Source organism: Ascaphus truei, chromosome 18, assembly GCF_040206685.1.
Source record: "Ascaphus truei isolate aAscTru1 chromosome 18, aAscTru1.hap1, whole genome shotgun sequence".
NCBI lineage: Eukaryota > Metazoa > Chordata > Amphibia > Anura > Ascaphidae > Ascaphus > Ascaphus truei.
The window spans coordinates 8,831,696-8,852,627 of NC_134500.1; positions in this window are offsets into that span (position 1 = coordinate 8,831,696).

The following is a 20,932-nucleotide window of genomic DNA, read 5'->3' on the forward strand; positions in this document are numbered from 1 at the left end:
TGCGGTTGGTGGAAACGGACACAATTAGGGGCCCTTGGAAGCTGGAGCGAGAGCTCGGGAGAAGGTCTGACATCCCGCTGCCCCCTGGGAATAAAACTAATGAGTCCCTTTCTGGCGCACCAAGCTGTATTAACCACTTCATTACCAGGGGCGACGGCAACATTCTGTGCCGCCCGTTACACGACGTCAGCGTGTATTTTATTCATATTATGCTATATTCCTGCCCGTGGCATTATATTACTCTGTTATTATTATATTTATTATTGTTATCTATTTATAATGCGCCATAACAAACACGTGAATCACAATTTACGCACAATAACAACACGTCGGGTGGTCCTGCTCCGAGGAGCTAACAGTTTAAGAATTGACGTGTTTCTCTGCAGGTTATTAGGTTACCCTGCTTCCCTGGTGCACTTCCTGTGTTGTTTTATGTTGTGTAAAAGCTGTGTAATGCAGCAGCCATAAGCTTATAGGGGCCCCTTGTTAAAAAGGACAAGAAGCAAAAGGTGACCCTGTGTGCTCATTTGCGTGGCATTACCCAGAATCCCTGGCTGCAGTGGAAGCACTGGACGCTAAGCGATAATGGGGAAGGGCAGGGGCGGGAATGCCTCACAGGTGATCTTTTTATCTGTTCTTGGTCGCACATTTAGACGCAAACACCCTAATTGTGAGACGTTTTACAGTTGACGTGTGATGCAGATTTCTTTTTAATTGGTAATACTGCTGTGTGGCTAACCGCTCGGGGCACACGCATCGGACGCTCGGGGCACACGCATCGGGCGCTCGGGGCACGCGCCTCGGGCGCAGGAAGGGGTGGTGGCACCGTTTCTGCATTCACTCATATTGACTTGAAAGGGAGACAGAAGGGAGATAATACTGAAGCAGGTGAGATAACCCGTACCGTCACTTGCTCCAATGAGTGAGACTGCCTCCAAATGAGTGAGACTACCTCCCAATGAGTGAGACTGCCTCCAAATGAGTGAGACTACCTCCCAATGAGTGAGACTGCCTCCCAATGAGTGAGACTGCCTCCCAATGAGTGAGACTTTGCGCCCAATGAGTGAGACTGTTTCCCAATGAGTGAGACTGCCTCCCAATGAGTGAGACTTTGCTCCCAATGAGTGAGACTGCCTCCCAATGAGTGAGACTGCCTCCCAATGAGTGAGACTGCCTTCTAATAAGTGAGACTTTGCTCCCAATGAGTGAGACTTTGCTCCCAATGAGTGAGACTTTGCTCCCAATGAGTGAGACTGCCTCCCAATGAGTGAGACTGCCTTCTAATAAGTGAGACTGCCTCCCAATGAGTGAGACTGCCTTCTAATAAGTGAGACTGCCTCCCAATGAGTGAGACTTTGCTCCCAATGAGTGAGACTGCCTCCCAATGAGTGAGACTTTGCTCCCAATGAGTGAGACTGCCTCCCAATGAGTGAGACTGCCTTCTAATAAGTGAGACTGCCTCCCAATGAGTGAGACTGCCTTCTAATAAGTGAGACTGCCTCCCAATGAGTGAGACTTTGCTCCCAATGAGTGAGACTTTGCTCCCAATGAGTGAGACTTTGCTCCCAATGATTGAGACTGCCTCCCAATGAGTGAGACTACCTCCCAATGAGTGAGACTTTGCTCCCAATGATTGAGACTGCCTCCCAATGAGTGTGACTGCCTCCCAATGAGTGAGACTGCCTCCCAATGAGTGTGACTGCCTCCCAATGAGTGAGACTTTGCTCCCAATGAGTGAGACTGCCTCCCAATGATTGAGACTGCCTCCCAATGAGTGTGACTGCCTCCCAATGAGTGTGACTGCCTCCCAATGAGTGAGACTGGCTCCCAATGAGTGAGACTGCCTCCCAATGAGTGAGACTGCCTTCTAATAAGTGAGACTGAATACATTCTATACTTGCCCCCAGGGATAAGTATTTACCCGAGGCACAGGGGGAAGTGGAGTGAGATGCAGAATTCTTGGAGGGTGGATTTTCCTTGTGTAAGCACAGCGGTCAGCGTGGACTTCTCCGGCGTTCTGCGTGAGTTCACAGCCCTGGCACGGCCACCGCTGCCAAAATGACAGAAATTCCAGCAGTTTCCTGTGAAACTGAGCGTCCCATTCAGAACGGGGGATTACCTCATCCCAAACTCTGCACCTGGGGAGAGGTGGTGAGCAGGCCAGGAGGGGGGGGGGGAGGGATTGGAGGTACCCTGCCAAAATACAGAGCAAACTAGAGCAGGGCTGGCCAACTCCAGTCCTCAAGGGCCACCAACAGGTCACGTTTGTGGGATACCCCTGCTTCAGCGCAGGTGGCTCAATCAGTCCCAGCTTCAGCACTCGTGGCTCAATGAGTCCCTGCTTCAGCACAGGTGGCTTAATCAGTCCCAGCGACAGCACAGGTGATTCAATCAGTGACTCAGTCTTTGACTGAGACACTGATTGAGCCACCTGTGCTGAAGCAGGGATATGCCGATATATCTTTACATTTAGTATCAACGGGGTCTGTGTATGGAGGCAAAACTGCAGCAATTACAAAGCCAACAAAATATGCCATAAATCTATAAAGAAGGGGGAACATCATTTCTTTTTCTTTCCGCAGAATTGCACCAGTTTTTCCTCGATACACAGACCCAAAATACATTTTAAAATACAAATTATCACCAACATTTGCAGCCTTAAGCGAATCTGAATCAAGCTCTCTGCTTCCAGGAGGACAAAGCGTCCTTTAAAAAAAAAAAAAAAACACTAGTTTGTTGGTTTTTATGTTTTGGATTTTTTTGGACCAGTTCAGCGGCCAGAAGGCGGCCTTGCTCTGGCAGTGAAAGGGTCAATCAATAACCTGAACCTTCCAGTCCAACAGAAGGAGCCTTTCTAACTCACAGAGTCCCAGGGGCACATACGGGGTGCACCCCCAAACCCCCAGGGGTACATGGGATTCCCCGCACGGGGGCGCCTGGCAAATCAGTCAATAGACACAAACACAGATCTATTCCGAAAGGTTAAAACACACGAATAACAATTCCAGAGACATTATATCATATTAACAGTGTCGGCAGAACAAGAATTATAATAATTATACAAATTAGAATCAGTGCAAAGTTTCCTTCTGTGTTGTTTGTAATTATACAACTAATTAAAGCAGCAATAGTACATTTCCTCATTTATTTGTATTTTTTCTATGTAAAGCGTGTGACTATGTATAATGCTACATTCTTACTCAAACTGGCAATCCTGTTATAAAGCTGTAAAAGATTGTGTGCCTAATGGCTTCCTTTCAGTTTCAATCAATCCCTCGGTCAGTGTAACTCAGCAGCTACAATGTATTCTTATATTACCCAGGTAACATTATCTAACGTTACAGTTTGCAGCTCAAATTCTGGGAACATTGGCAACAAATGATCACAAACAGGAAAGTGTTACAAAGATCTTGCACTGCTGGGGCGGTGGCTAAAGCCTGCTGTAGAAATCAAAGGATGCCCTGTATAATAACACTAATTAAAAATGGCATTAAGGGTTGAATAAAAGAAAAAGAAAAAAAAAATGTTAAAAAAAATAGTCGCTATCTAATACTACAGAACTGATTTATTAAAAAAAACAAACCCCCCATAAAACTTCACGATTTGCTGCTTTAGCCGTTAAATGCTTCTGAAAGCGACGAATAATCAGTATTTGCCACAAAATGAATCTCCGTATGGAGAGAGGAAACTTCTGTCAGACTCAGAAAATCAAAGCACATGGGATTCTAGATTAACCCCTTCTGTACCGGGGGGGGGGGTGTTAGGCCTGCACCGCACTGCTTCGCATGTCAGCAAATCATTTTGCCCCGCGTTTCGGGGCCCCTCAGGTAGGAGAAGGGTTAAAAGAAGCCAACAAAGCAACGCGCAGCTATTTGATCCGCAGAACAATGCGGACATTCTGCTGCAGCAATGGGACAGGTTACAGTAACACAGACAGCATCTTCTTAACATCTCAAACATCAAAGCACAGAGCGGTCCCCTGAGCCAAACCCCGCTCCCCGCCACCCCCCTGCGTCCCCCCCTCCCCAGGTGCGGCTCTGCGTTCTGTCACCCGGTCACAGCCACAGGCCGCGCCAACTTCGTCCGTTGCTGATCGCGTCTCCTGGTTATTTAACCTGCCTGGAACGCGCGGCCGGGAGGGGACACGAAACTCGGCTTTTTCCCGCGGCGGCGGCTGAGCTCGGCGGTTCCTCTCTGCGGGTTAAACCCCCGGGAAGTCGGCGCTTGGAATTTGCTGAAACGCTGGCTCAGCCAATGTTCACGCGCAGGGATCCCCGCGCTGAGCGTTGGGGACAAAAAATGGTGGCAAAGCTGACATCTGCGCTTTTTAAAAGGAAAGATCTGGGCGACTTATTCACAATCTCCCGGAAATGAGCAAATCTGTCTCATTTTTCACATTCACAGTATCCACAAACCTAATAAACTCCAAAACCGCCCCAAAGAAATCGCCCCAAAGAAACCGCCCCAAAGAAACCGCCCCAAAGAAATCGCCCCAAAGAAACCGCCCCAAAGAAACCGCCCCAAAGAAATCGCCTTGCGTCACTACCTTACTCAGTGAATAGATGTTGCGGCAAATCTTGCTGATGTTTTGGCGACTTTCGCAAGCGGTAACGATTTGTTATCCGGTTTCTCTGTTTTATTTTGAGCGGCATGCTCTTGGCGAGGCCGGATTACCGGTTAGGCGCACAGGGAACATACCTCGCGACCCCAAGACTCGGGGACCCCTGCAGATTGCTGCGGTTCCCCATTCAGCTGCCCGGCGGTCACTGTCTGCCACACTCTCTCTCCTCCTGTCGGCGCCGGGATCCAATCCCTAAGCCACGCTGTGGCTACTGCACCCCGAGCTGGCGTAGCCGTTATCGCCAGATTTGGGGGAGACATTAAATCCTTTTTTTATTTTTTAAGTGTGAAAGAGCATTCTCATTTTGAGTCCAAATAATGCCTGCGCTTGGGCAGAACCTCCCGTGTGTGTCCGGAACGCTTGTCCAGAACCTGCCCGTGTGTGTCCGGACCGCTTGGGCAGAACCTCCCCGTGTGTGTCCGGACCGCTTGGGCAGAACCTCCCCGTGTGTGTCCGGACCGCTTGTCCAGAACCTGCCCGTGTGTGTCCGGACCGCTTGGGCAGAACCTCCCCGTGTGTGTCCGGACCGCTTGGGCAGAACCTCCTCGTGTGTGTCCGGACCGCTTGTCCAGAACCTGCCCGTGTGTGTCCGGACCGCTTGGGCAGAACCTCCCCGTGTGTGTCCGGACCGCTTGGGCAGAACCTCCCGTGTGTTACCGGACCGCTTGGGCAGAACCTCCCGTGTGTCCGGACCGCTTGGGCAGAACCTCCCCGTGTGTGTCCGGACCGCTTGGGCAGAACCTCCCCGTGTGTGTTCGGACCGCTTGGGCAGAACCTCCCCGTGTGTGTCCGGACCGCTTGGGCAGAACCTCCCCGTGTGTGTCCGGACCGCTTGGGCAGAACCTCCTGTGTGTGTCCGGACCGCTTGGGCAGAACCTCCCGTGTGTGTCCGGACCGCTTGGGCAGAACCTCCCGTGTGTGTCCGGACCGCTTGGGCAGAACCTCCCGTGTGTGTCCGGACCGCTTGGGCAGAACATCCCGTGTGTGTCCGGACCGCTTGGGCAGAACCTCCCCGTGTGTGTCCGGACCGCTTGGGCAGAACCTCCCGTGTGTGTCCGGACCGCTTGGGCAGAACCTCCCGTGTGTGTCCGGACCGCTTGGGCAGAACCTCCCGTGTGTGTCCGGACCGCTTGGGCAGAACCTCCCGTGTGTGTCCGGACCGCTTGGGCAGAACCTCCCCGTGTGTGTCCGGACCTCTTGGGCAGAACCTCCCGTGTGTGTCTGGACCGCTTGGGCAGAACCTCCCTGTGTGTGTCCGGACCGCTTGGGCAGAACCTCCCGTGTGTCCGGACCGCTTGGGCAGAACCTCCCCGTGTGTGTCCGGACCGCATGGGCAGAACCTCCCGTGTGTGTCCGGACCGCTTGGGCAGAACCTCCCGTGTGTGTCCGGACCGCTTGGGCAGAACCTCCCGTGTGTGTCCGGACCGCTTGGGCAGAACCTCCCCGTGTGTGTCCGGACCGCTTGGGCAGAACCTCCCGTGTGTGTCCGGACCGCTTGGGCAGAACCTCCCGTGTGTGTCCGGACCGCTTGGGCAGAACCTCCCCATGTGTGTCCGGACCGCTTGGGCAGAACCTCCCCGTGTGTGTCCGGACCGCTTGGGCAGAACCTCTCGTGTGTGTCCGGACCGCTTGGGCAGAACCTCCCCGTGTGTGTCCGGACCGCTTGGGCAGAACCTCCCCGTGTGTGTCCGGACCGCTTGGGCAGAACCTCCCGTGTGTGTCCGGACCTGGATTTGGGGGTCATTCCTGCGGCGGTCTGGCTGTGAGATGTGATGTCCCACTGCAGTGCAAGATCTTAGGGCAGTGGGGTGGGCAACAGGTCAGGTTTTCAGGATATCCCTGCTTCAGCACAGGTGGCTCAATCAGTAGCTCCAAGACTGTGCTGAAGCAGGGATATCCTGTAAACCTGACCTGTTGATGGCTCTTGAGGACTGGAGGAGAGAGAGAGAGAGTGTGAGTGTGAGTGTGACTGACTGACTCCCAGCATACCACTTATATCAGTGTTTCCCAACTCCAGTCGTCAGGGAACCCCAACAGGTCAGGTCATAAGGATATCCCTGCTGCAGCACAAGTGGGTCAATCACTGGCTCAGTCATTTTGACTGACCCACCTGTGCTGAAGCAGGGATATCCTTAAGACCTGACCTGTTGGGGTTCCCCGAGGACTGGAGTTGGGAAAGACTGCCTTAGATTGTAAGCTCCCCGTGGCAGGGATTTCCTTTCCTATTGTCTGATTTTGTTGGTTGCACTTATTGTATTAGAATTCCCTGTGCTGTATGTTCAGTACAGCGCTGAGCACACTGTGGGTACTGTATGTTCAGTACAGCGCTGAGCACACTGCGGGTACTGTATGTTCAGTACAGCGCTGAGCACACTGTGGGTACTGTATGTTCAGTACAGCGCTGAGCACACTGTGGGTACTGTATGTTCAGTACAGCGCTGAGCACACTGTGGGTACTGTATGGTCAGTACAGCGCTGAGCACACTGTGGGTACTGTATGGTCAGAACAGCGCTGAGCACACTGTGGGCACTGTATGTTCAGTACAGCGCTGAGCACACTGTGGGTACTGTATGTTCAGTACAGCGCTGAGCACACTGTGGGTACTGTATGTTCAGTACAGCGCTGAGCACACTGTGGGTACTGTATGGTCAGTACAGCGCTGAGCACACTGTGGGTACTGTATGTTCAGTACAGCGCTGAGCACACTGTGGGTACTGTATGGTCAGTACAGCGCTGAGCACACTGTGGGTACTGTATGTTCAGTACAGCGCCGCGCACACTGTGGGTACTGTATGTTCAGTACAGCGCCGAGCACACTGTGTGTACTGTATGGTCCGTACAGCGCCGAGCACACTGTGGGTACTGTATGTACAGTACAGCGCTGAGCAAACGGTGGGTACTGTATGTTCAGGACAGCGCTGAGCACACTGTGGGTACTGTATGTTCAGTACAGCGCTGAGCACACTGTGGGTACTGTATGTTCAGTACAGCGCTGAGCACACGGTGGGTACTGTATGTTCAGTACAGCGCAGAGCACACTGTGGGTACTGTATGTTCAGTACAGCGCCGAGCACACTGTGGGTACTGTATGCTCATTACAGCGCCGAGCACACTGTGGGTACTGTATGTTCAGTACAGCGCCGAGCACACTGTGGGTACTGTATGGTCAGTACAGTGCCGAGCACACTGTGGGTACTGTATGTTCAGTACAGCGCTGAGCACACTGTGGGTACTGTATGTTCAGTACAGCGCCGAGCACACTGTGGGTACTGTATGCTCATTACAGCGCTGAGCACACTGTGGGTACTGTATGTTCAGTACAGCGCCGAGCACACTGTGGGTACTGTATGTTCAGTACAGCGCTGAGCACACTATGGGTACTGTATATTCAGTACAGCGCCGAGCACACTGTGGGTACTGTATGTTCAGTACAGCGCTGAGCACACTGTGGGTACTGTATGTTCAGTACAACGCTGAGCACACTGTGGGTACTGTATGTTCAGTACAGCGCCGAGCACACTGTGGGTACTGTATGTTCAGTACAGCGCTGAGCACACTGTGGGTACTGTATGTTCAGTACAGCGCCGAGCACACTGTGGGTACTGTATGTTCAGTACAGCGCTGAGCACACTATGGGTACTGTATATTCAGTACAGCGCTGAGCACACTGTGGGTACTGTATGCTCATTACAGCGCTGAGCACACTGTGGGTACTGTATGTTCAGTACAGCGCTGAGCACACTGTGGGTACTGTATGTTCAGTACAGCGCTGAGCACACTATGGGTACTGTATGTTCAGTACAGCGCTGAGCACACTGTGGGTACTGTATGTTCAGTACAGCGCTGAGCACACTGTGGGTACTGTATGTTCAGTACAGCGCTGAGCACACTGTGGGTACTGTATGTTCAGTACAGCGCTGAGCACACTGTGGGTACTGTATGTTCAGTACAGCGCTGAGCACACTGTGGGTACTGTACGGTCAGTACAGCGCTGAGCACACTGTGGGTACTGTATGTTCAGTACAGCGCTGAGCACACTGTGGGTACTGTATGTTCAGTACAGCGCTGAGCACACTGTGGGTACTGTACGGTCAGTACAGCGCTGAGCACACTGTGGGTACGGTATGTTCAGTACAGCGCTGAGCACACTGCGGGTACTGTATGTTCAGTACAGCGCTGAGCACACTGCGGGTACTGTACGTTCAGTACAGCGCTGAGCACACTGTGGGTACTGTACGGTCAGTAGAGCGCTGAGCACACTGTGGGTACTGTATGTTCAGTACAGCGCTGAGCACACTGTGGGTACTGTATATTCAGTACAGCGCTGAGCACACTATGGGTACTGTATATTCAGTACAGCGCTGAGCACACTGTGGGTACTGTACGTTCAGTACAGCGCCGAGCACACCGTGGGTACTGTATGTTCAGTACAGCGCCGAGCACACGGTGGGTACTGTATGTTCAGTACAGCGCCAAGCACACTGTGGGTACTGTATGTTCAGTACAGCGCCGAGCACACTGTGGGTACTGTATGTTCAGTACAGCGCTGAGCACACTGTGGGTACTGTATGTTCAGTACAGCGCTGAGCACATTGTGGGTACTGTATGTTCAGTACAGCGCTGAGCACACTGTGGGTACTGTATGTTCAGTACAGCGCCGAGCACACTGTGGGTACTGTATGTTCAGTACAGCGCCGAGCACACCGTGGGTACTGTATGTTCAGTACAGCGCCGAGCACACCGTGGGTACTGTATGTTCAGTACAGCGCCGAGCACACTGTGGGAACTGTATGTTCAGTACAGCGCTGAGCACACTGTGGGTACTGTATGTTCAGTACTGCGCTGAGCACACTGTGGGAACTGTATGTTCAGTACAGCGCTGAGCACACTGTGGGTACTGTATGTTCAGTACAGCGCTGAGCACACTGTGGGTACTGTATGTTCAGTACATCGCTGAGCACACTGTGGGAACTGTATGTTCAGTACAGCGCTGAGCACACTGTGGGTACTGTATGTTCAGTACAGCGCTGAGCACACTGTGGGTACTGTATGTTCAGTACAGCGCTGAGCACACTGTGGGACTATAGAAATAAAAATACCCCCCTTATGCTCTTATATGATTGACAGCTACTGCTCCTTTTGTAGAGTTTAGCCTACACAGCCAATCAGAGGAGGGGGCGGGGCCAGGCACATCGCTCAGCCTATGGCTGCTCTGGAATACTGAACTTTTGCCCCCTGCGCAAGTAAACACAGTGAGGGGGCGTGGCCAGCCTCTCTGACTCCAGTGCAGCCCGGGGCTTAACCCCCTCAGTGCTGCAGGGGTGGGAGTAAGGGAGTGGGAACAGGGGGTGAGTGGGAAGGGGGTGGAGTGGGACAGGGGTGAGTGAGTGGGACAGGGGGGAGTGGGACAGGGGGGAGTGAGTGGGACAGGGGGTGAGTGAGTGGGATGGGGGGGATTGGGACAGGGGTGAGTGAGTGGGACGGGGGGGGGGTTTGGGACAGGGGTGAGTGAGTGGGATAGGGGGTCTGAATTCAGAGAGACACTGCAGTGAGGAGGTGCCTGGGACCCTGAGCATAGGGAACTGAGAGACACTGCCTGCCACTGAGTGACACACTCCTGAGACTGCCTGCCACTGAGTGACACACTCCTGAGACTGCCTGCCACTGAGTGACACTCACTCCTAATGAGACTGCCTGCCACTGAGTGACACTCACTCCTAATGAGACTGTCTGGCACTGAGTGACACACTCCTAATGAGACTACCTGGCACTGAGTGACACACTCCTAATGAGACTGCCTGCCACTGAGTGGCACTCACTCCTAATGAGACAGCCTGTTAGTGTCACTCACTCCTAATGAGACTGCCTGTTAGTGTCACTCACTCCTAATGAGACTGCCTGCTAGTGACTCACTCCTAATGAGACTGCCTGCTAGTGACTCACTCCTAATGAGACAAGCTGCTAGACATTCACTCCTAATGACACTGCCGGCTAGTGACACTCCCTCCCAATGAAACAGTCTGCTAGTGACACTCACTCCTGAGACTGCCTGCTAGTGACATTCACTCCTAATGACACTGCCTGCTAGTGACACTCACTCCTAATGAGACTGCCTGCTAGTGACACTCACTCCTGAGACTACCTGCTAGTGACATTCACTCCTAATGAGACAGCCTGCTAGTGACACTCCTGAGACTGCCTGCTAGTGACACTCTCCTAATGAGACTGCCTGCTAGTGACACTCCTAATGACACTGCGTGCTAGTGAGACTCACTCCTAAAGAGACTGCCTGCTAGTGACATTCACTCCTAATGAGACAGTCTGCTAGTGACACTCACTCCTAATGAGACTGCCGGTTAGTGACTCTCACGCCTAATGAGACTGGCTGCTAGTGACTCTCACTCCTAATGAGACTGTCTGCTAGTGACACTCACTCCTAATGAGACAGCCTGCTAGTGACACTCGCTCCTAATGAGACAAGCTGCTAATGACACTCGCTCCTAATGAGACAAGCTGTTAATGACACTCACTCCTAATGAGACTGCCTGCTAGTGACTCCCACTCTTAATGAGACTGCCTGCTAGTGACTCTCACTCCTAATGAGACAGTCTGCTAGTGACACTCACTCCTAATGAGACTGCCGGCTAGTGACACTCACTCCTAATGAGACTGCCGGCTAGTGACACTCACTCCTAATGAGACTGCCGGCTAGTGACACTCACTCCTAATGAGACTGCTAGTGACACTCACTCCTAATGAGACTGCCTGCTAGTGACACTCACTCCTAATGAGACTGCCTGCTAGTGAGACTCACTCCTAATGAGACTGCCGGCTAGTGACACTCACTCCTAATGAGACTGCTAGTGACACTCACTCCTAATGAGACTGCCGGCTAGTGACACTCACTCCTAATGAGACTGCCTGCTAGTGACACTCACTCCTAATGAGACTGCCTGCTAGTGACACTCACTCCTAATGAGACTGCCTGCTAGTGACTCTCACTCCTAATGAGACAGTCTGCTAGTGACATTCACTCCTAATGAGACTGCCTGCTAATGACATTCACTCCTAATGAGACTGCTAGTGACATTCACTCCTAATGAGACTGGCTGCTAGTGACACTCACTCCTAATGAGACTGCTAGTGACACTCACTCCTAATGAGACTGCCTGCTAGTGACACTCACTCCTAATGAGACTGCCTGCTAGTGACACTCACTCCTAATGAGACTGCCTGCTAGTGACACTCACTCCTAATGAGACTGCCTGCTAGTGACACTCACTCCTAATGAGACTGCCTGCTAGTGACACTCACTCCTAATGAGACTGCCTGCTAGTGACACTCACTCCTAATGAGACTGCCTGCTAGTGACACTCACTCCTAATGAGACTGCTGGCTAGTGACTCTCACTCCTAATGAGACTGCTAGTGACATTCACTCCTAATGAGACAGCCTGCTATTGACACTCCTGAGACTGCTTGCTAGTGTAACTCTCTCCTAATGAGACAGCCTGCTAGTGACACTCACTCCTAATGAGACAGTCTGCTAGTGACACGCATTCCTAATGAGACTGCATGCTAGTGACTCTCACTCCTAATGAGACAGTCTGCTAGTGACACTCACTCCTAATGAGACTGCATGCTAGTGACACTCACTCCTAATGAGACAGTCTGCTAGTGACACTCCTAATGAGACAGTCTGCTAGTGACACTCACTCCTAATGAGACTGCGTGCTAGTGACACTCACTCCTAATGAGACTGCGTGCTAGTGACACTCACTCCTAATGACACAGCCTGCTAATGACACTCACTCCTGAGACAGTCTGCTAGTGACACACACTCCTAATGAGTGCATGCTAGTGACACTCACTCCTAATGAGACAAGCTGCTAGTGACACTCTATCCTAATGAGACAAGCTGCTATTGACACTCACTCCTAATGAGACTGCCTGCTAGTGACTCTCACTCCTAATGAGACTGCCTGCTAGTGACACTCACTCCTGAGACAGTCTGCTAGTGACACTCACTCCTAATGAGACTGCATCCTAGTGCCACTCACTCCTAATGAGACTGCCTGCTAGTGACACTCACTCCTAATGAGACAGCCTGCTAATGACACTCACTCCTGAGACAGTCTGCTAGTGACACACACTCCTAATGAGACTGCCTGCTAGTGACACTCACTCCTAATGAGACTGCCTGCTAGTGACACTCACTCCTAATGAGACTGCCTGCTAGTGACACTCACTCCTAATGAGACTGCCTGCTAGTGACACTCACTCCTAATGAGACTGCCTGCTAGTGACACTCACTCCTAATGAGACTGCCTGCTAGTGACACTCACTCCTAATGAGACTGCCGGCTAGTGACTCTCACTCCTAATGAGACTGCTAGTGACATTCACTCCTAATGAGACATCCTGCTATTGACACTCCTGAGACTGCTTGCTAGTGTAACTCTCTCCTAATGAGACAGCCTGCTAGTGACACTCACTCCTAATGAGACAGTCTGCTAGTGACACTCATTCCTAATGAGACTGCATGCTAGTGACTCTCACTCCTAATGAGACAGTCTGCTAGTGACACTCACTCCTAATGAGACTGCATGCTAGTGACACTCACTCCTAATGAGACAGCCTGCTAATGACACTCACTCCTGAGACAGTCTGCTAGTGACACACACTCCTAATGAGACTGCCTGCTAGTGACACTCACTCCTAATGAGACTGCCTGCTAGTGACACTCACTCCTAATGAGACTGCCTGCTAGTGACACTCACTCCTAATGAGACTGCCTGCTAGTGACACTCACTCCTAATGAGACAGCCTGCTAATGACACTCACTCCTGAGACAGTCTGCTAGTGACACACACTCCTAATGAGACTGCCTGCTAGTGACACTCACTCCTAATGAGACTGCCTGCTAGTGACACTCACTCCTAATGAGACTGCCTGCTAGTGACACTCACTCCTAATGAGACTGCCTGCTAGTGACACTCACTCCTAATGAGACTGCCTGCTAGTGACACTCACTCCTAATGAGACTGCCGGCTAGTGACTCTCACTCCTAATGAGACTGCTAGTGACATTCACTCCTAATGAGACAGCCTGCTATTGACACTCCTGAGACTGCTTGCTAGTGTAACTCTCTCCTAATGAGACAGCCTGCTAGTGACACTCACTCCTAATGAGACAGTCTGCTAGTGACACTCATTCCTAATGAGACTGCATGCTAGTGACTCTCACTCCTAATGAGACAGTCTGCTAGTGACACTCACTCCTAATGAGACTGCATGCTAGTGACACTCACTCCTAATGAGACTGCATGCTAGTGACACACTCCTAATGAGACAGCCTGCTAATGACACTCACTCCTGAGACAGTCTGCTAGTGACACTCCTAATGAGACTGCATGCTAGTGACACTCACTCCTAATGAGACAGTCTGCTAGTGACACTCACTCCTAATGAGACTGCGTGCTAGTGACACTCACTCCTAATGAGACTGCATGCTAGTGACACTCACTCCTAATGAGACAGCCTGCTAATGACACTCACTCCTGAGACAGTCTGCTAGTGACACACACTCCTAATGAGACTGCATGCTAGTGACACTCACTCCTAATGAGACAGCCTGCTAGTGACACTCACTCCTAATGAGACAGTCTGCTAGTGACACTCACTCCTAATGAGACAAGCTGCTAGTGACACTCTATCCTAATGAGATAAGCTGCTATTGACACTCACTCCTAATGAGACTGCCTGCTAGTGACTCTCACTCCTAATGAGACTGCCTGCTAGTGACACTCACTCCTGAGACAGTCTGATAGTGACACTCACTCCTAATGAGACTGCATCCTAGTGACTCTCACTCCTAATGAGACAGTCTGCTAGTGACACTCACTCCTAATGAGACTGCCTGCTAGTGACACTCACTCCTAATGAGACAGCCTGCTAATGACACTCACTCCTGAGACAGTCTGCTAGTGACACACACTCCTAATGAGACTGCATGCTAGTGACACTCACTCCTAATGAGACAGCCTGCTAGTGACTCTCACTCCTAATGAGACTGCCTTCTAGTTACTCTCACTCCTAATGAGACTGCCTGCTAGTGACACTCTCCTAATGAGACAGCCTGCTAGTGACACTCACTCCTAATGAGACTGCCTGCTAGTGACACTCTCCTAATGAGACTGCTTTCTAGTTACTCTCACTCCTAACGAGACAGCCTTCTAGTGACTCTCACTCCTAATGAGACAGTCTGCTAGTGACACTCATTCCTGATGAGACGGCCTACTAGCTAGTGACACTCACTCCTAATAAGACTGCCTTCTAGCTAGTGACACTCACTCCTAATGAGACTGCCTGCTAGCTAGTGACACTCACTCCTAATGAGACTGCCTGCTAGCTAGTGACACTCACTCCTAATGAGACTGCCTGCTAGCTAGTGACACTCCTAATGAGACTGCCTGCTAGTGACACTCACTGCTAATGAGACTGCCTGCTAGTGACACTCACTGCTAATGAGACTACCTGTTAGTGACACTCACTCCTAATGAGACTGCCTGTTAGTGACACTCACTCCTAATGAGGAGTGCTGGGATAGCAGAGAGTGCTGGGATAGCAGTGAGTGCTGGGATAGCAGAGATGCTGGGATAGCAGTGAGTGCTGGGATAGCAGAGAGTGCTGGGATAGCAGTGAGTGCTGGGATAGCAGAGCGTGCTGGGATAGCAGAGAGTGCTGGGATAGCAGTGAGTGCTGGGATAGCAGAGGGTGCTGGGATAGCAGAGAGTGCTGGGATAGCAGAGAGCGCTGGGATAGCAGAGAGTGCTGGGATAGCAGAGAGTGCTGGGATAGCAGAGAGTGCTGGGATAGCAGAGAGTGCTGGGATAGCAGAGAGTACTGGGATATCAGTGAGTGCTGGGATAGCAGAGAGTGCTGGGATAGCAGAGAGTGCTGGGATAGCAGTGAGTGCTGGGATAGCAGTGAGTGCTGGGATAGCAGAGAGTGCTGGGATAGCAGAGAGCGCTGGGATAGCAGAGAGCGCTGGGATAGCAGAGAGTGCTGGGATAGCAGAGAGTGCTGGGATAGCAGAGGATGCTGGGATAGCAGAGTGCTGGGATAGCAGAGAGTGCTGGGATAGCAGAGAGCGCTGGGATAGCAGAGGATACTGGGATAGCAGAGAGTGCTGGGATAGCAGAGATGCTGGGATAGGAGAGAGTGCTGGGATAGCAGAGAGTGCTGGGATAGCAGAGAGTGCTGGGATAGCAGAGATGCTGGGATAGCAGAGAGTGCTGGGATAGCAGAGAGTGCTGGGATAGCAGAGATGCTGGGATAGCAGAGATGCTGGGATAGCAGAGAGTGCTGGGATAGTAGAGAGTGCTGGGATAGTAGAGGGTGCTGGGATAGCAGTGAGTGCTGGGATAGCAGAGGATGCTGGGATAGCAGAGGATGCTGGGATAGCAGAGAGTGCTGGGATAGCAGAGAGTGCTGGGATAGCAGTGAGTGCTGGGATACCAGAGAGTGCTGGGATAGCAGAGAGTGCTGGGATAGCAGAGAGTGCTGGGATAGCAGAGAGTGCTGGGATAGCAGAGAGCGCTGGGATAGCAGAGAGCGCTGGGATAGCAGAGAGTGCTGGGATAGCAGAGAGTGCTGGGATAGCAGAGGATGCTGGGATAGCAGAGTGCTGGGATAGCAGAGAGCGCTGGGATAGCAGAGAGCGCTGGGATAGCAGAGGATACTGGGATAGCAGAGAGTGCTGGGATAGCAGAGATGCTGGGATAGCAGAGAGTGCTGGGATAGCAGAGAGTGCTGGGATAGCAGAGAGTGCTGGGATAGCAGAGATGCTGGGATAGCAGAGAGTGCTGGGATAGCAGAGAGTGCTGGGATAGCAGAGATGCTGGGATAGCAGAGATGCTGGGATAGCAGAGAGTGCTGGGATAGCAGAGAGTGCTGGGATAGCAGAGATGCTGGGATAGCAGAGATGCTGGGATAGCAGAGAGTGCTGGGATAGTAGAGAGTGCTGGGATAGTAGAGAGTGCTGGGATAGCAGAGAGTGCTGGGATAGCAGAGATGCTGGGATAGCAGAGAGTGCTGGGATAGCAGAGAGTGCTGGGATAGCAGAGATGCTGGGATAGCAGAGATGCTGGGATAGCAGAGAGTGCTGGGATAGTAGAGAGTGCTGGGATAGTAGAGAGTGCTGGGATAGTAGAGGGTGCTGGGATAGCAGTGAGTGCTGGGATAGCAGAGGATGCTGGGATAGCAGAGGATGCTGGGATAGCAGAGGATGCTGGGATAGCAGAGCGTGCTGGGATAGCAGAGAGTGCTGGGATAGCAGAGAGTGCTGGGATAGCAGAGGGTGCTGGGATAGCAGAGAGTGCTGGGATAGTAGTGAGTGCTGGGATAGCAGAGATGCTGGGATAGCAGTGAGAGCTGGGATAGCAGAGAGTGCTGGGATATCAGTGAGTGCTGGGATAGCAGAGAGTGCTGGGATAGCAGAGAGTGCTGGGATAGCAGAGAGCGCTGGGATAGCAGAGAGCGCTGGGATAGCAGAGAGCGCTGGGATAGCAGAGAGCGCTGGGATAGCAGAGAGTGCTGGGATAGCAGAGAGTGCTGGGATAGCAGAGTGCTGGGATAGCAGAGAGTGCTGGGATAGCAGAAAGCGCTGGGATAGCAGAGGATACTGGGATAGCAGAGAGTGCTGGGATAGCAGAGATGCTGGGATAGGAGAGAGTGCTGGGATAGCAGAGAGTGCTGGGATACAGAGATGCTGGGATAGCAGAGAGTGCTGGGATAGCAGAGAGCTTTGCTAGGATAGCAGAGATGCTGGGATAGCAGAGAGTGCTGGGATAGCAGAGATGCTGGGATAGCAGAGATGCTGGGATAGCAGAGAGCGCTGGGATAGCAGAGGATACTGGGATAGCAGAGAGTGCTGGGATAGCAGAGATGCTGGGATAGCAGAGAGTGCTGGGATAGCAGAGAGTGCTGGGATAGCAGAGATGCTGGGATAGCAGAGATGCTGGGATAGCAGAGTGTGCTGGGATAGTAGAGAGTGCTGGGATAGTAGAGAGTGCTGGGATAGTAGAGGGTGCTGGGATAGCAGTGAGTGCTGGGATAGCAGAGGATGCTGGGATAGCAGAGGATGCTGGGATAGCAGAGGATGCTGGGATAGCAGAGAGTGCTGGGATAGCAGAGAGTGCTGGGATAGCAGAGAGTGCTGGGATAGCAGAGGGTGCTGGGATAGCAGAGAGTGCTGGGATAGCAGTGAGTGCTGGGATAGCAGAGATGCTGGGATAGCAGTGAGAGCTGGGATAGCAGAGAGTGCTGGGATATCAGTGAGTGCTGGGATAGCAGAGAGTGCTGGGATAGCAGAGAGTGCTGGGATAGCAGAGAGCGCTGGGATAGCAGAGAGCGCTGGGATAGCAGAGAGCGCTGGGATAGCAGAGAGCGCTGGGATAGCAGAGAGTGCTGGGATAGCAGAGAGTGCTGGGATAGCAGAGGATGCTGGGATAGCAGAGTGCTGGGATAGCAGAGAGTGCTGGGATAGCAGAAAGCGCTGGGATAGCAGAGGATACTGGGATAGCAGAGAGTGCTGGGATAGCAGAGATGCTGGGATAGGAGAGAGTGCTGGGATAGCAGAGAGTGCTGGGATAGCAGAGAGTGCTGGGATAGCAGAGAGTGCTGGGATAGCAGAGGATGCTGGGATAGCAGTGAGTGCTGGGATAGCAGTGAGTGCTGGGATAGGAGTGAGTGCTGGGATAGCAGAGAGTGCTGGGATAGCAGAGAGTGCTGGGATAGTAGAGAGTGCTGGGATAACAGAGAGTGCTGGAATAGCAGAGAGTGCTGGGATAGCAGTGAGTGCTGGGATAGCAGTGAGTGCTGGGATAGCAGAGAGTGCTGGGATAGCAGAGAGTGCTGGGATAGCAGAGTGTGCTGGGATAGCAGAGGATGCTGGGATAGCGGTGAGTGCTGGGATACTAGAGAGTGCTGGGATAGCAGAGATGCTGGGATAGCAGTGAATGCTGGGATAGCAGAGAGTGCTGGGATAGCAGAGGGTGCTGGGATAGCAGAGATGCTGGGATAGCAGAGAGCGCTGGGATAGCAGAGAGCGCTGGAATAGCAGAGAGTGCTGGGATAGCAGAGAGTGCTGGGATAGCAGAGATGCTGGGATAGCAGTGAATGCTGGGATAGCAGAGGATACTGGGATAGCAGTGAGTGCTGGGATAGCAGAGGGTGCTGGGATAGCAGAGATGCTGGGATAGCAGAGAGCGCTGGGATAGTAGAGAGCGCTGGAATAGCAGAGAGTGCTGGGATAGCAGAGAGTGCTGGGATAGCAGAGGGTGCTGGGATAGCAGAGAGTGCTGGGATAGCAGAGATGCTGGGATAGCAGTGAGTGCTGGGATAGCAGAGAGTGCTGGGATACCAGAGAGAGAGAGCTGGGATAGCAGAGAGTGCTGGGATAGCAGAGAGTGCTGGGATAGTAGAGAGTGCTGGGATAGCAGTGAGTGCTGGGATAGCAGAGAGTGCTGGGATAGCAGAGAGTGCTGGGATAGCAGAGAGTGCTGGGATAGCAGAGGATGCTGGGATAGCAGAGAGTGCTGGGATAGCAGAGAGTGCTGGGATAGTAGAGAGTGCTGGGATAGTAGAGAGTGCTGGGATAGTAGAGAGTGCTGGGATAGTAGAGGGTGCTGGGATAGCAGAGAGTGCTGGGATAGCAGAGAGAGAGCTGGGATAGCAGAGAGAGAGCTGGGATAGCAGAGAGTGCTAGAATAGTAGAGGGTGCTGGGATACCAGAGAGAGCTGGGATAGCAGAGAGTGCTGGAATAGTATTAAGTGCTGGGATAGCAGAGAGTGGAATAGTAGAGGATGCTGGGATAGCAGAGTGTGGCATAGTAGAGAAGGGAATAGGAGATGATACTGGAATAGTAGAGCGTTCTGGAATAGTAGAGGCTGGGATAGCAGTGAGTGCTGGGGTAGCAGAGAGTGCTGGCATAGTAGAGGGTGGAATAGTAGAGGGTGCTGGGATAGGAGAGAGTGCTGGGGTAGCAGAGAGTGCTGGGGTAGCAGAGAGTGCTGGGATAGTAGAGGGTGGAATAGTAGAGGGTGCTGGGATAGGAGAGAGTGCTGGGATAGTAGTGTGGCACAGTAGAGAAGGGAATAGGAGAGGCTGCTGGAATAGTAGAGAGTTCTGGAATAGTAGAGACTGGGATAGAAGTGAGTGCAGGGGTAGCAGTGAGTGCTGGGGTAGCAGTGAGTGCTGGGGTAGCAGAGAGTGCTGGGATAGTAGTGAGTGCTGGGGTAGCAGAGAGTGCTGGGGTAGCAGAGAGTGCTGGGGTAGCAGAGGAAGGAATAGTAGAGTCTGCTGGGATAGGAGAGAGTACAGGGATAGTAGAAGGTGGAGTAGAAGAGGGTGAAATAAAAGAGTGCTGAAATAGCAGAGAGTGCTGGTATAGCAGAGAGTACTGGAATAGCAGAGAGTACTGGAATAGCAGCAAGTGCTGGAATAGTAGAGAGTGCTGGAATAGGAGATAGTGCAGAGATAGGAGAGAGTGCAGGGATAGCAGAGTGTGGAATAGAAGAGGGTGGAGAAGAGAGTGCCGGAATAGTAGAGGAATCTGGAATAGTAGGGGTTTGAATAGCAGAGAGTGCCGGAATAGCAGAGATTGCCAAAATAGCAGAGTTGGAATAGCAAGGGGTGCCGGAATAGCAGAGTGTGCTGGAATAGCAGAGAGTGCCGGAATATCAGAGTGTGCTGGAATAGCAGAGAGTGCCGGAATAGTAGAGTTGGAATAGCAGAGACTGTTGGAATAGCAGGTTTGGAATAGCAGAGACTGTTGGTATAGCAGAGACTGTTGGAATAGTAGAGTTGGAATAGCAGAGAGAGCTGGAATAGGAGAGTTGGAATAGCAGAGAGTGCCGGAATAGTAGAGTTGGAATAGCAGACTGTTGGAATAGCAGAGTTGGAATAGCAGAGAGAGCTGGAATATTAGTGTTGGAATAGCAGAGAGTGCTGGAATAACAGAGTTGGAATAGCAGAGAGAGCTGGAATAGGAGAGTTGGAATAGCAGAGAGTGCTGGGAATACAGAGTTGGAATAGCAGAGAGTGCAGGAATAGTAGTGGATACTGGAATAGTAGAGAGTGCTGGAATAGCAAAGAGTGCCGGAATATTTGAGGTTGGAATAGCAGAGAGTACTGGAATATTAGAGGTTGGAATAGTAGAGCGTGCAGGAATTGTAGAGGTTGGAATAGAAGAGAGTGCTGGAATAGCAGAGGAGGAAGGAGTAGCAGTGTGCTGGGATAGCAGAGAGTG